The following is a 14,595-nucleotide window of genomic DNA, read 5'->3' on the forward strand; positions in this document are numbered from 1 at the left end:
CCCGACGTTGCCGGCGGGAGTGGTTTTGCCGTCGGTCAGGCCCCCGACTGCTGGAGCAGCTGCTGTCCTCAGTTTCTGGGAAGCTTTTCTGGGATGACCCCGATGTTACCTGACTGTCAGGGTTGGAGCTGCTCGTCTCCTGTGAGGGGGATTCCAGAGTCTCCTCTGATGTTGCCTGTTGGGTGGTATGGAGGTTGCTGGTCTCTGGTGCGGAAGATCCAGGAGATGGCAGCTGGGCGCTGGGGCTGGGGCTGACGGTCTCCAGTGCTGGAGAACTGGGAGACAGCCCTGGTAGCGCCAGGCTGGCTGTGTTGGGGCTGATGGTCTCACGTTCCCTGGAGCTGTCAGAAGGCTCCAGTCCTGACAGTCAGGCCATGCTGGGGCCAGCAAGCTCTGAGTCATCTCAGGAGGCTGTGAGGGGAAGCAGGAATGTCAAGGCCACCCCAGGCCCAGCCAGGATAGGCCAGAGCAGTGCGGCTCTGCCAAACCCACCCTGGGCACCCACTGCCAGGCCCAGGGGCACCAGGCCCAGGGTTACCAGGTGCTTTGCTTCTTACCTGGCTCCCTCCCTTTGGGGGCCTCCTCCTCACTGTCTGGCATGGGACATGTCAGTGGTGGGTCCCTGTCTCACCGTCTGAGCGGTGAGTGGGGCTCCCAGCACTGGGTGCTCTAACACGGTTTCTGTAATGGCGACTTCTGGATGTGCTGGATGAATTGGGGGTCCGACGCTGCTGGCGGGAGTGGTGTTGTCTTTGGCAAGTCCTGGCTGCTGTTTCCCTTTGGTTTCGCCTCCCAGCACTCGCTGCTGGCATGCAGCTCCTGTCATGGGGACTTCCGGACTGGCCAGATGGATTTGGGGTCTGACGTTGCAGGTGGGAGCGGTTTCGCCTGCGGGATGTCCCTGATGCTTCCTGGCTGGGGGTGCGGCTCCCAGCACTTGGTGCTCTCACACAGTTTCTGTCATGGGGACTTCTGGACCGGCCGGATGGATTTGGGGTCTGATGCTGTTGGCGGGAGCGATTTTGTGTGCAGGATGTCCGCAATGTTTCCTGGATGTGGCTGCTCCTGCCAGCACTTGGTGCTCTCCCACGGCTCCTGTCATGGGGACTTCTGGACCGGCCAGATGGATTTGGGGTCTGACGTTGCAGGCGGGAGCGGTTTCGCCTGCAGGATGTCCCTGATTGTCTCTGCGTGGGCCTGCGCCTCCCAGGACTTGGTGCTGGCACATGGCTCCTGTCCAGGGGACTTCTGGACCGAAGCTGTGGATTTTGGGCCCGATGTTGCCGGCCGGAGTTGTTTTCGGAGTGGGCGCTGGTGCTGGGGCTGACGGTCTCCAGTGCTGAAGAACTGGGAGACAGCCCTGGTAGCGCCAGGCTGGCTGTGTTGGGGCTGATGGTCTCAGGTTCCCTGGAGCTGTCAGAAGGCTCCAGTCCTGACTGTCTGGCCACGCTGAAACCAGCAAGCCCCAAGTCATCTCGAGAGGCTGTGAGGGGAAGAAGGAGGGACAAGATCGTTCCAGACCTGGGTCAAGATAGGCCAGAGCAGTGCGGCTCTGCCACACCCACCCTGGGCACCCACTGCCAGGCCCAGGGGCACCAGGCCCAGGGTCACCAGGTTTGTTTGCCTCTTACCTGTGCCCAGACCAGCACAGCTATCACATTCCCAGCTGGTTATGCTGGCCCTCAGGCCAGAGCAGGCTCTGTGGGTGCCCTCGGCAGCACAGGAGGAGCACAGGAGCAGTTCCCAGGGCCTGGGGAAGCAAACAGGTTCATGGAGGTGAGGACAAAGTGTCCAAAGCATGGGAGCTTTGAAGCTGAGCTCTTCTCCGGGGTCCTTCTGCTTCTAGCCCTGCAGAGCCTCGGGAGGCAGCTTTGGCAACTTACCCCCCCTCTTGTGCCTCCTGCCTGCCTCTTGGAAAAAGGCACTCATTGGCATCACAGTGCCTGTGTCTCTCTCCGAACTCGACGAAAGCATTAATGTCCTCCTCTGATGACTCTCTGATGGGAAAAGGGAAAACTGATGACCTCCCTCTGCCCTGGCATCGCGCAGCTGCAGGGTGTCCCTGCCTTCCCCCTGTGCCATTTCCAACTCCTGCGGGAAGCTGAACCCGGGACTCACGGAACAGGGCAGGGCCAGGACTGCTGGGGCAGGCCCTGGAACAGCACAGCACTTGCACCCCCTGTGTTGTGAGCCAGGCAGAAGGACACCAACCTGAAGGGGATTCGGATCCCCATGATGGCCATATCCCTGCGAAATGTGCCATCAAGACTTCTGCAGATGGGGCACAGGAGGGAATAAAGTCCAACATGCAGAGCCAGTCTCTGCAGGAGAAACACAAACAGCCAGAGTGAGGCCCTGGTGCTGCTGAGCCCCTGTGTGCCCCCCGGGGTGACAGAACCACTCCTACTTGGACGCAGTCCCTGTGGAACCAGGCGGTTTTGCAGGCTGGGCACACCAGGGTGTTGAAGGTCTGTCTGTTCTCCACAGGCTCCAAGCAGATGAGGCATTCGGTGCCCGGCTCCGGAGTCACCCACACTGACTGATCTGGTCTGTGTGCGGGGCAGAAGGCCCTGGGGGGAAAAGGAGTGGGTGAGGTGAGAAGTGCTGGGCCCTTCCCTGGTGGTGGGGAGGAGGGGACAGGAGGTACCTGTATGGTGGCATGAACTCGGTGACACAGCCTCCCTGCTTGGCACAGGGCAGGTGGAATCTCAGGTCACAGTGTCTTTCCCAGCAGGGGATGGTGGCCCCGCTCTGGCCACAGATGAAGCACCTCTGGAAAGAGCAGAGCAGCCCCATCAGCAGCAGCCTCAGGGCCTCCTCCTTGTCCCAGAGCTGGTTGGAAGGGCTGGGCTTTCTTGCTTGGGGTCTGGGCTAAGCTCCAGCAAACCTTGCCTGGCCCAAATCTCCCTGCTCTTGTCAGGCTCTCACCTGCTGAGCCGCCCGGGAGACTATATCTGGGATCTCTCTTTCGTCAATATCCCAGTCTTCGAGTCGCAGAACGGGGCGGTCAGGAGAGTTGCTGACAAAAAACTGCAGGAAAAGGACACTCACTGATGAGGAGAGAGTGGCAGGGACTGCCTGTCAAAAAGTGGAGGGAGCCCGCAGTGCAACTCACCAGGCAGAGCTTGTGGACACAGAGCCCAAATAGGAAAATTTTTTCTCCGCAGATGTCCGGGTCAGCCTCTGATTGCTGACACAGCAGGCATGCTGGAGGAGAGAGAGACAATGGCCCCAGGTATGGCACCTGTGCTGCCCACCCTGACAGCCCCTCTGCCAGGCTGCGGGAGGGGCACTTTGCTCTCACCTGGCTCCCTGTCTTCGGGGGCTTCCTGCCTGTCTTCGGGGGCTTGCTCGTTTCTGTCTGCCATGGTGATAGCAGGGCGTCTTTCCTCGGAACACCAAGGTCTCTTCCAAGGTGCTCCTCCACTGGTTCCGAGGTAGGAAACAGTGACACTGAGCCCGAGCCCAGAGTCCGGTTTTGTGCCCTTGGCCCCACGGGTCACAGTGGCCACTGTGACATCAGCACCGTGCACCTGAAATACGGGCATGGATGGCCTCAGCCCCCCCCCCCCCAGTGTAAGGCGGCCCCTTGGCAACCGAGGTTCCGAGGTGGGTCCCGAGCCCTCAGTAACCACAGAGCCGGGGCTGCTGCTGCAGCACGCACAGGGTCAAATGCCAGGCCCTGGGGCAGCCACCAAGGACTGTTGGATGAAAAGTGCTGTTCAGGCAGTGCCACTCCAGGGCTCCAGCCCTGGCCAAGGCAAATCTCTGCTCCTGCCCCTGGCACAGGGAACACTGCCAGCACATCAGGGATGCTGATTCCCCAGCAGAGGTGCCTGAGGGCTGCAGGAAAGCCAACATCACTCCAGTCTTCAAAAAGGGCAGCAAGATGGACCCAGGAAATGACAGGTCAAATACAGTCACCTCCACCCCCAGAAAGGGGACAGAACAGCTCATGCTGCATGTCATCTCTAAGCCTGTGGAATAAAAGGAAGGGAAAATCATGCCTGACAGTCTCCTAACCTTCTGTGCTGGAGTGACTAGCTGGGTAAGTGAGAGGAGAGCAGTGTCTGTTGTCTGCCATGACTTCAGCAAGGCTTTTGACCCTGCCTCCCAGAACACCCTCACAGGCAGCTCAGGAAGTGTGGCTTAGATGAGTGGACACTGAGGGGGTTGAGACCTGGCTGAATGGCAGAGCTCAGAGGGTTGTGAGTGTGGCACTCAGTGCTGGGGCCAGCCTCGTTCGACCGGTTGCCCAGTGACCTGGCAGAAGGGACGGAGAGCACCCTCAGCACGTTTGCTGATGATATGGGACTGGGAGGAGTGGCTGAGGCACCACAAGGCTCTGCTGCCATCCAGAGTCCTGGGCAGGCTCAAGCGTTGGGCGCAGAGGCACCTAATCATGCTGCACAAAGGCAACCATTGGGTCCTGCTCCTGGGTCCCATGCTCCAGAACTGGTGCACTCAGCTGCTTTCCTGCTCCCTCAGGGGTCCATGGCAGCACAGACAGGCAGTTACAGCAAACTCCCTGGTGACCTAAGAACTTCTTGCACTTCTGGAAACAGAATCCATTTTCAAACACGCAACTGGAGAGGCCAATGGTACTCTATTTGAACAATAATATAAAGAATAATTTGCTTACTATCTAACAAGATTACAACTTAGAAATTAGGAACTTCAGGTGGAAGTGTGGAAAAGGAAAAGAAACAACTTTTTATTAACAAAATCTAAATAAGCAACAAATGGTGCAATCAAAAACTTTCAGAACAAACACAAAGTCCCAGTTCCCCAGGTGTGCTGGGATAAACCTGTGGCAATCCAGGGAGGGGGGAGAGAAGGCAGGACTGTCCTGGCAGTTCAACAACTGCTCACAGCCAGCAAAGAAGTCCCTTTTTCCCCACAGGCAGTCTTGAAAGCAGAATGCCTCGCTCTGAGATGGGTCGGTCTCTCTCTCTCAGTCGTTCTCCACAAGGTGTCCCGTGGGGAGAAAAACTTCCCCTCAGGAAAAGGGAAAGAGGTGGCCAAAAACCAGGTCCCGGACCAAACCCAAAAGGACTCCCCCAGCTCTCCCTGCGGCCACAAACTGCCCCGGGAGATCTCCCTCTCTCCCCGCTCCTGCATGTGCGGCCCCGCTGTGCCCCCACCCCGTCCCCAACAACAGGGGCAAGTGCCGGATTCTGCCCTGGGATGGGGCAACCCCGCATGGACGGACAGACTGGGAAGGAGAGGCTGGAAAGCAGTGCTGGGAAAGGGCCCTGGGGGTGCTGGTGGGTGGCCAGTTGGTCCTGAGTCAGCAGTGCCCTGGCAGCCAGGAGGGCCAAGCCTGTCCTGGGGGCATCAGGCCCAGCATGGCCGGCCGGGCCAGGGAGGGGATTGTCCCGCTCTGCTCTGCCCTGGGGCGGCCTCACCTGCACCATTGGGGCAGTTTGGGGGGACACAATGGAAGGGAGAGATTGAGCCATTGGAGAGTGTCCAAAGGAGGGCAAGGAAGATGGGGAAGGGCCCTGGGGGGAAGGCGTGTGAGGACACTGAGGGCACTTGGTGTGTTCAGCTGGAGAAGAGGAGACTGAGGGGAGACCTCACTGCAGGTCCAACTTCCTGGGCAGGGGTAGAGGAGGGGCAGGCCCTGAGCTCTGCTCTGTGTGGACCAGGGATAGGTCTGAGGGAATGGCCTGGAGTTGTGTCAGGGGAGGTTTAGGTTGGATCTTAGAAAAGGATTCTTCCCCCAGAGGGTGTTTGGGCACTGAACAGGCTCCCCAGGGCAGCGGGCACAGCACCAAGGCTGGCAGAGCTCAAGAAGTGTTTGCATGATCCTCTCAGGCTCATGGTGTGACCCTTGGGGATGGGCCTGTGCAGGGGAAGAAATTTAACTGTACTCCCCCCGAAACCAGCAAACCCTTTAGGGGTTCTCACAGAAACATCCCCCAGTCCATTTGCCACCTGGAAACAGTGACTCTGAGTTCCTGCTTCCCCAGCCCCAGGGATGGTCTCCTTGTCTGCTCATTCCTCCACACTCTCTTCTCAGAGATGGCATCTTAACCAGACAAGCCCCTGGGAATAATTTACTTCTAAGTCTTCAATTCTTTTGTGGTTAATTAGACAGATCTCAGAAGTGCATTCAAAGTGAATATCTTATATTAATAAAACCATTAAAAAAGATGGTTTTTTTGTGTCCTGTTTACTTTTTTCCTGTTTTAACATTGATATCAGCAATCCCCAGTCGATATTGATCCCAAGCACCTCCTAATTCAGTCTGAATACATCAGAAAATCAGGACCCTTTTATGTCTGACAATCCATCAGACTTTATCCCTATCCCCACCCCACCATTCCCTCATCAAACCCCTGGCACTCAAAGCAGCCTTGGGCAAATCTGAGCTCCCTCCACTCAAGGCTGGACCTGCAGGTTTCAGCTCCTTGGCACCAACTCCCACCTGCTTGGCTTGGAGAAAGAGCTGCCCGAGACACAGAGGGATGTTCATTTATTGCCAGCAAACAAAACCAGAGGAAGGCACAGCTCAATAAAACCCAGAAGTCCTTCCCCTGCTGTATATTAGGTCCACATTGCCTCCACTGAAGTCCTCTTTGCACAGTAAATAGTCTTAGACCAATGGCAAACACCTTCTGTGTCAAGCACAGAGCCCAAGGTCCCCCCAACACTCCCTGCCCCGCATTCTGTCCATATTTGCCCTTTGCACACAGGGAGTCACACACTGAAGTCACAAGATCCCTCAGTCCACAGAGGGAGGAAAAGAGACAGTGAAAGAATTTCTGTGTTGTGCAGAGCTAAATCTGTACTCATCCCAATATTCTGGGCTTACAGGACCTTTATCAAACACATTCTGCAGCATCTCTTCACTGGGCAAACATCTGTGGGGATGGCCAGGCCCAAGGAGTGGTGGGCAATGGAGTTCCAGCCAGGGGTGTTCCCAGGGCTCAGCACTGGGCTCAGGGCACTTCAATCTCTTTCTCAATGATCTGCACAAGGGCATCGAGTGCAGCCTCAGGCAGTTCCCAGGGCACACCAAGCTGGGGGGAGTGTTGATGTGCTGGAGGGCAGGAAGGCTCTGCACAGGGATCTGGACAGGCTGGATCCATGGGCCCAGGCCACTTGGAGGAGGTTCAACAAGGCCAAGTGTCGGGTCCTGCACTGGGGTCACAACCACCCCAAAGCCCTGACCATGCCCTGCAACTGCTCCCCACAGCCTGTCCTGTGTCCTTAATCCCTCCATTTCCAAGGACTCTGTGGGACAAGGGAGTTCTGTGCTCTGGGTACGGAGGGAGCTCCAAGTGCCACTGGAGTGGGAACCACAACTCCTCAGGTTTGTGTTCTTTGGGAGGTCTGGAACTGGTGAGACTTAGAGACACAGAAAGTTTCTCTTCATTGCCCACAAACAAAATTTAAACACGATACAATTTATAAACATCCCAGCTCTTCCCTCAGTTTTCCTCAGCCGCAGTGACCTGGAGGATGCCCGTCCTTGATGTGCTGGTCCCACAGCCCAGGGTGCTCCTGGCCTCCCCTGGTGCCAGGGCACACGGCTGCCTCCTGCCCAGCTCCCTGCCCACCCACAGCTTCTGACAGGGCTGCTCCCAGCCAGGCAGCTCCAGCTGTGCCATGGTCAGGCTGAGTCCCCTGCAGGGGCAGACACTGCCATTTGTCCCTCGGGGATTTCAGCAGGTTCCTGCCCAGACGTGCTCCCCTCCTCCCTGAAGCCCTTCCCCGAGCACAGAGGCCTGAGAGACCCTTCCAGGAAAGACTCAGGCAGAGAAGCCAGGGAGTCCCTGAGCACCACATCAGTGTCTGCTGGAATTCAACCCCCCTCCCCATTGCACAGCAGCCCTGCCTTTCCCTCCTGCAGCCTTGGTGTCCAACACAGCCCTTGAGGCTCTTTGGGCTCTGGACTTTTCCTGCAGCCCCCAACTGCAGGGGAGCTTTGCCTTTCCCACAGTCCCCCTGCACAGCCCAGGCCATGCCCAGCAATCCCTTGTCTGTCCCTGCCTTGCTGTCCCCCCCTGGCAGCGACTCCGTGGCCCCTTTGTGCCCCGCTGCCTCCCAGCTGGTCCCACAGCCCCCTGGGCAGGCCCAGCCCAGCACAGAAGCACTCAGGGTGGGGAAGGGCCCCTCTGTCGGGATGCCCAGGGCAGTCCTTGGCCTGGGGCACCCGGGGCCTTCCTGTTCAGCCCCTCTCCAAGCTCCTGGACAGGCCGTGTCCCCTGTGGGGCCTCACAGCCAGCCCTGCTCCAGGCTCTGCCGGGTTCTGGGCCAGCAGAGAGGCCGGGCAGGGCTGGCCATGGCCCTGGCACAGGCCCTGAGCCCAGCAGGAGGATGGAGGGGGGCCCAGCAAAACTCACCCCTAACCCTGGGCTGAGCAGCCACTACTGGGAATGGCTGGGGAGAGAGGCTGGGGGGGACAACTGTCCTGGGCCACCTTCCTGCTCTGTTCCTGCCACCAAGGGCACAGAGCAGCCTCCTCTCGCTGGCACTTGCATGTTTTCCATCCCTTCCACAGGCCCTGGCTCTGCACCACAACCCCCCTGGGCTGAGTCCTCCCCCTGCACGCTCACACAGTGTCACAGACACACCCAGGGCTTTCTCTCCCAGCTCCTTTCCAGCCCAGCCCAGCTCCCTCCAAGCTCTCCCACCTCCCCTGAGCTCTCTCCACCCCCAAGGGCCTCTCCCCAGCACAGCCCAGGTGGCTCTGGCCCCACAGCCTTGCCCAGGGCAGGCTGCTCTGGACAGTGGCACCACAGCCCCAGCCCCTCTGGGCACAGCAGAGCTGGAGCTCCGAGAGGACTCGGCCCCAGCCGGGGGGGAACGTGCTTGGCAAAAGGGAAAGGAGGCTCCCGGTGTGCCCTGCTCTGCTCTGCAGGAGATCCTGAGAGCTCTGCAGCCCCTCCCTGCCATCCCATCACCCCAGACCAGCACAAAAGCCCCGGCCCCTGTGGTCCTCCAGAGCTCTTCCTGCTCCAGGCACAGGGCCCATCCCAAAGCTGGGGCAGCCAGAAAGCTGTTCTCATTTCCTGATCAGTCCTGCTCTGCTTAGGAAAGGAATCTCAGACAAAACCTTATTGCAGGTTCATTTATGTCACTCAAATGCAATATGAGACTCCCCAGGTAGACTAATTCTCTGGGACACACAAGATGGGGGCTACTGAAGAAGGAGGGAATGAAAACATGACTTTTTTTAAAAAGAAAACATCAAAACTATAGAAAATAAAAAAAAAATGCACATAAGGAAAGATCTCATTGTTCATGGAAGTTCTGGCACACAGTGGGAGTGTCATTCAGCAAACAATATTCTACAATTCAACATCACGGACTGTTCTGACCCAAAAATCAAATCCCCTTGAGGTACACAGAGTGTTTCCCCTCCCTCTGCATCATCCACCAAGTGCACCCAAGTCCTTGAGCAGAAACAATCCCATGGGTGAGTTTGCCTTTGCTTAAGGCAGGACTAATGCAAACTGTCCTCCCTAACATATTCCTCACATGGACCACAGGGATTTTATCCCCTTCAATGGTACAGAGAGGTTCTTTTTGGGCAGGGCCAGTTCAACTGGTAGAGTTAACTAACTAGGTTTGTGTGATGCCTTAAAGCTTTCTGGATATTTTTTTTTTTTTTAATTTAAAAGTAGTTGTGCAGTAAATGTAGATGTTAATGTAGCTGTATTAGATGCAACCCTTTAGCACAGTCGTTTACACAGACCCAACCCTATGACCCCATTTGATATCAAACTTTCTAAATTCCTTTAGCGTGTTTAGACTTCTTTTCAAGGTAGAATTGTAGAAAAACACCTCTATTGAACACCATCACACCCTAGGCCTGGACAACAAGATCCCACAAGAGACAAAGCAACCTTCAAGCCCAGAACTTTGGAGGCGCTCCAAGGACTGTACGTGCTGTGAAGAAGAGAAAGATGAGGAAGAAGGGGTCCCAAAGCCCCCAAACCCAATTCCCCAAGGGGTGTGTCGGGGGCAGAACTGGGCAGAACTGGGGGGTGGAGAGTTCTGGCATTGGATGGACCATCTTCTAAAACTGTAGAACCATTGCCTGGGAGGGCACATGTCGTGTGTGTTCCCCTGGGCCTGTGGGCCTGATTAAAGGACCTGCTCTTTTGAGCTGATCTTACACACTGAATTGGCCTGGAGTTTTCTCTCTTGAGCTTACAGGATTAACTAACTGGGTGGCTTTTGCTAAATTCACGTCCCAAGGTTTGAAGGTCCCACTGCCCATTGCTTTCCAGGTGGTTTGGAACAGTCCACTCTACCATTCCACTTTCCCAGAGGCTGGTGCAGGACAGGGAATATGATCCATCCACTCCATGCTGAGCTCTCTGGTCCAGGTGTGCACAAGGTTGTTTTTGAAAAGAGTCCTGCTGTCCAACTCCAGTGTTTCTGGAGGGCCATGTCTCCAGGACTTGCTTTTCCAGGCCCAGGATGGTGCTCTGGGCAGTGGTGGGAGGCACAGGGTGTGTCTCCTGCCATCCAGGGCTTGTGTCCACCATTGTCAGCATGTAGAGCTTGCCTTGGTGGGTTTGGGGAGTGTGCTGGGATCAATCTGCCAGGCCTGCCCACATCTCTATCTCAGCCATCATCCCCCACCCCACAGGGGCTTTACCCTCTTGACCTCTTTGATGGCAGGACATGTTTCCCAGTTCTGGAGAACCTGGCAGTTGGTGTCCAAGGTTAAATGCAGCCCTGGATCACAAGCCCAGCTGGATGTTGCACCTCTTCCCTGAGGCCCTGAGGTGTCCTGGGCCCAGGGAGCCAGGAATAATTCCCCCTTGTGTTGCCAGTCCAGCTCTGCCTGAGACACTTTCATCTGGTCAGTCCCATCCCCCTGTCCATTGTTGGATGTCACTCAGGAGCCCAACTCTTGGCTCCCTGTGCATCTCCAGGATGGACTTGCACAGCCAACCTCTCTGCCCAGGTGGCAGGAGGGCCTGCCCTGATAAGGCCTAAAATCCCATCAGACAATGCCAACAGTGCCAGCTCTCCTGCAAGCTGTCTGTGAGATCTGAGAGTTACTGGTGGCACCATGGGAATGGTTTTGGTGTTGGATGATGCTCAAACCAGCCTGGTTCACCCAACTCCAAACACACATCCTGCTTTTGGAAGTTGGATGGGACAGAGAAGCTGCTCACTGGCCTGTCCATTTGTGAGGAGCAGTCAATCCCTTCCCACTAGAGAAGTCCAGTCCCTTTCATCCAGGCAGGTTCTTCTGACACAGCCCTTCTTGGGGTAGATGTGTGGAGATTCCTGCCTTGGCTGGGGACGCCCTCCAAGGACACTCCTCAAGGCTGAGCAAAAGAAATCTCCCCATGACCGTTGGTCTGGGTGAGTTCCATCAGATCTCTACATAATAATTATTTCTTTTGGCTAACTTTAATATAATTGTTTCAATAATTGCTTCAATATAGTGCACTATCCTATCTTATACTGTACTACTAGTAGTTTTAACCTTCATACTGTGTAGTAAATAACTCTGATTAAGATCTTTTGTCTGATCATTTGTAAGAATAAATGATTCACTTTATATAAATATTCTCATTTGGCCAATCATTGAAACTTGTGGGACAAAAATGTTCCAATCCCACTTCTGTAATTCCTTAAATTTAATTTGTTGACAAAATCTGAGGTGAAGATTGGATCCCTTATTCCTTGAGGCTCTGCAGTGCAACAATGGCTCCTGGATTCCATGAAGTTGCACTGTTTCCCACCGTTCTTGGGCTCCATAAGGCCCTGCAGTGTGACAACAGCCCACTGATTCCATAATTTTCCCCAGTGTCACAATGGACCCCTGATTCCATGAGATTCCTCAGTGTCCCGTTGGTTCCCTTTGGTTCCAAAAGGTTCTGGGATGTCACACTGGCCCCTTGATTCCCTGACATTCCACAGAGTCCTGGGGTCCTTTTGATTCCATGAGGTTCCGCAGTGTCCCACATTCCCATTGGTTCCAGGAGGCCCCAGTGGATTCCAATGGCCCCTGGATTCCAGGAGATTCCACAGTGTCCTGGGGTTCCCTTGTCTCCCTGAGTTTTGGCAGTGTCCCAGGGTCCCTTTGTTCCCAGGAGGTTCCTTTGTTTCCATCAGGCCCTGCCACATCCCAGACTCCCTTTGGTTCCATGAGGTGCTGCAGGGTCACAATGTCCCCTTTATTCCATGAGGTTCTACCATGTCCCAGGTTCCTTCGGTTCCATGGGGTTCCAGAGGGCCAAAACTCCCTGCTTCTTCTCCTTCCAAAATGTGTGGGCCCATTCTCTCCCTGCCTGGGATGGAGCCCCATTGTGTTTGTGCAGGAATGGATCCATGGCCATCCTGCCACTGCCCCAATTGAATGCTGCACAAACGTCACTGCAGGCCCGACCCTGGATGCAGGAACAGTCTGGGAACTCCAGGCCTGCTGACATTCAGCAGAGCCAGTCGGGGGCCCAAAGAGCACAAGTGATTGACTGCAACCCCTGCAGGTCTCTGGCATTGCTGGGGACAAATGCAGGAACTGCCAGGAGCTCTGCAGAGCCCTGACAGTGCCACTGCAATCCCAAGCTGCATTGCCCGGGGCAACCCTCAGCACAGCCAAGGCCACAACCCTTCCTGAAAGGTGTCCCTTCTGGGCAGGGCCAGGGGGACAAACCCCTCCATCTGTCCCTGCACATGTTGGGTCCAATTCTCAGCCCCCACTTAGGGACAAAGTCAGGCTACATTGGGTGTTTAGCTTTGCATTTGCTTCACTCTTTTGTGCTTCCAACACACACAGAACTCTGGGCAGAGTCTGCCCCTCAAAGAACACCAGACCTGACTAGTTGTGGCTTAGAAGGGTTTCTCTAAAAACATGGCAATTCATGTCCTAGATATGGCAATTCTTTGGAGAAGGAGTTTGGGACTGAAAGAACCACAGAATGATTTGGGTTGGAAGGGAGCTAAAAGGTCATCTGGTCTAAGTCCCTGGACATGGACATCTTTTACTAATTGAGATTACTCACATTCCCTGACCTTGGACAAATACAGAGATGGGGCATCCACTTCTCTGGGAACCTGTTCCAGTTCTTGCCACCCTCAATGTTAAATATTTCTTCTGATTATAAATAAAATACTCCAGTCTTTCAGTTTAAAGCAATTGCTCCGTGTTCTGCCACTACAGGCCTTGGTAAAACATATCCCTGTGTTTTCCTTAGACTATGAGCACCAGGTGTTCTTCTACAAACACTTTGGAGAGTACCCAGGGATCTCCCAAGAAAAGATTTGGAGGCCTCAAGCCCATGACCACTCTGTAGGGACTAAGGAGCTGTGGGCTCCATGGTGTGGAGACTGAGGACAGTGCAGGAGTAGCCAGAGAGGGCTTGAAGGGGGGTTTCAGAGATGAAGGATCCTTTTGTCATAGCAGGAAACAGCATGAAAAATAAAGAAATACTGCCAAGTTCAGCTGGAGAGGTCCAGAATGGAAACAAAGAGAAAGGAATTTCACTCTGAGGGCAATGGTGTGATGCAACACATCCCCCAGGAGGAGTGTGGATGAGCCCAAGGCTTTGTGTGTGCAGGAAGAGCCAGGGAGGACGCAGAGATGTCAGTGCAGGAAGGTGCCAGCCAGGTGGGGCAGCCGGGGGGATGACGACAGCCTGCAGGGAAAGGGGCAGGGCATGGACACCGTAGGACAGCCTGGGCTGGAGAGGAGACAGGGAGGGGGAGAAGCTGAAAGGCCCTGCCAGAGCCACCTTCTGCAGGCCTTTGGCCATGGCTGCTGTCTGTGCCCCTGATGCCAGGAGGAGGGGAGTGCCCCTTGCAGCCCTGGGGCCTCATGGCCTCCTTGTCCCTGCTCAGCAGCCTGGCAGGTGCCACCCCATGGGCCTGCCCTTGGCACTGCACATCCCACATCCAGTGCCCCAGGAAGAGCCCTGAGGAATGAGGCAGGGACAGGATGTGCCTTCATAGGGGCTGGGGGTCAGGGCTTGGTCCTTTGGACTAATAAAACACATCCAGGTTTCCTTATCATCAGAGCCACCTTTCCATTGCTTGTCCATACTTGTCATCACTGGAATTTTCTGTTCCAATTGGAACCTGGGGACACGTTTTCACAGTCGTGTCCCTCAGTGGGACCCATTAACACTACAAGAAACGTCAGCATTTCAAACTCATTTTGACTTGTTGAGAAGTTGTTTGAACTTCCTCTCAGGGACTGAGTCTCATGCAAACAACATCAAACCCCCCGAGGGTCATGAAATACCTGGGGCTGTTGCTGTGCTGCTGAGCTGGGCCGGGCTCCTGGCACACAGGGAGCTCCTGGCAAGCAAGAAGAGCTTCAAAGAGACAGCTCTGCTGGTGAGCAGCTCCTCTGCACAGCCCAGCAGGGCTGAGGGCACTGCCAGGGCAGCTCAGGGACACCAGCAGGGCACAGACAGAGCTTCAAGGGGCTCAGCACTGGCAGGAGGGCTGAGAGCTCCCTGCAGGAGGAATCTTGGCAGGGCTGCAGATGGTGAGTCTGTGGCTGCAGGGCAGTGCAGGGGCAGCTCCTGGAGGCATCTCCTAAAGCTGGCCCAGCCCCAGCTGATGGGATGGGTGAGCAGGGGCTGTTTTGGGGCACTTTGGAAGAGCTGT

General features: G+C 55.6%; 2 long non-coding RNA genes across 2 annotated transcripts in view; one reads left to right on the plus strand and one right to left on the minus strand.

Annotated features, from left to right (window-relative positions):
• The window catches only part of LOC135406184 (uncharacterized), a 135,089-nt gene that overhangs the window by 87,669 nt on the left and 32,825 nt on the right, over window positions 1-14,595 (plus strand). The window lies entirely within an intron of this gene.
• Window positions 2,382-3,291, minus strand: LOC135406213 (uncharacterized). The gene is made up of 3 exons (XR_010426230.1): window positions 2,929-3,291; window positions 2,648-2,772; window positions 2,382-2,570 (listed from the first exon to the last, which is right to left on the minus strand). It is a non-coding gene; the product is annotated as an uncharacterized LOC135406213 (long non-coding RNA).

The sequence above is a fragment of the Pseudopipra pipra genome, chromosome W, assembly GCF_036250125.1.
Source record: "Pseudopipra pipra isolate bDixPip1 chromosome W, bDixPip1.hap1, whole genome shotgun sequence".
Lineage (NCBI taxonomy): Eukaryota > Metazoa > Chordata > Aves > Passeriformes > Pipridae > Pseudopipra > Pseudopipra pipra.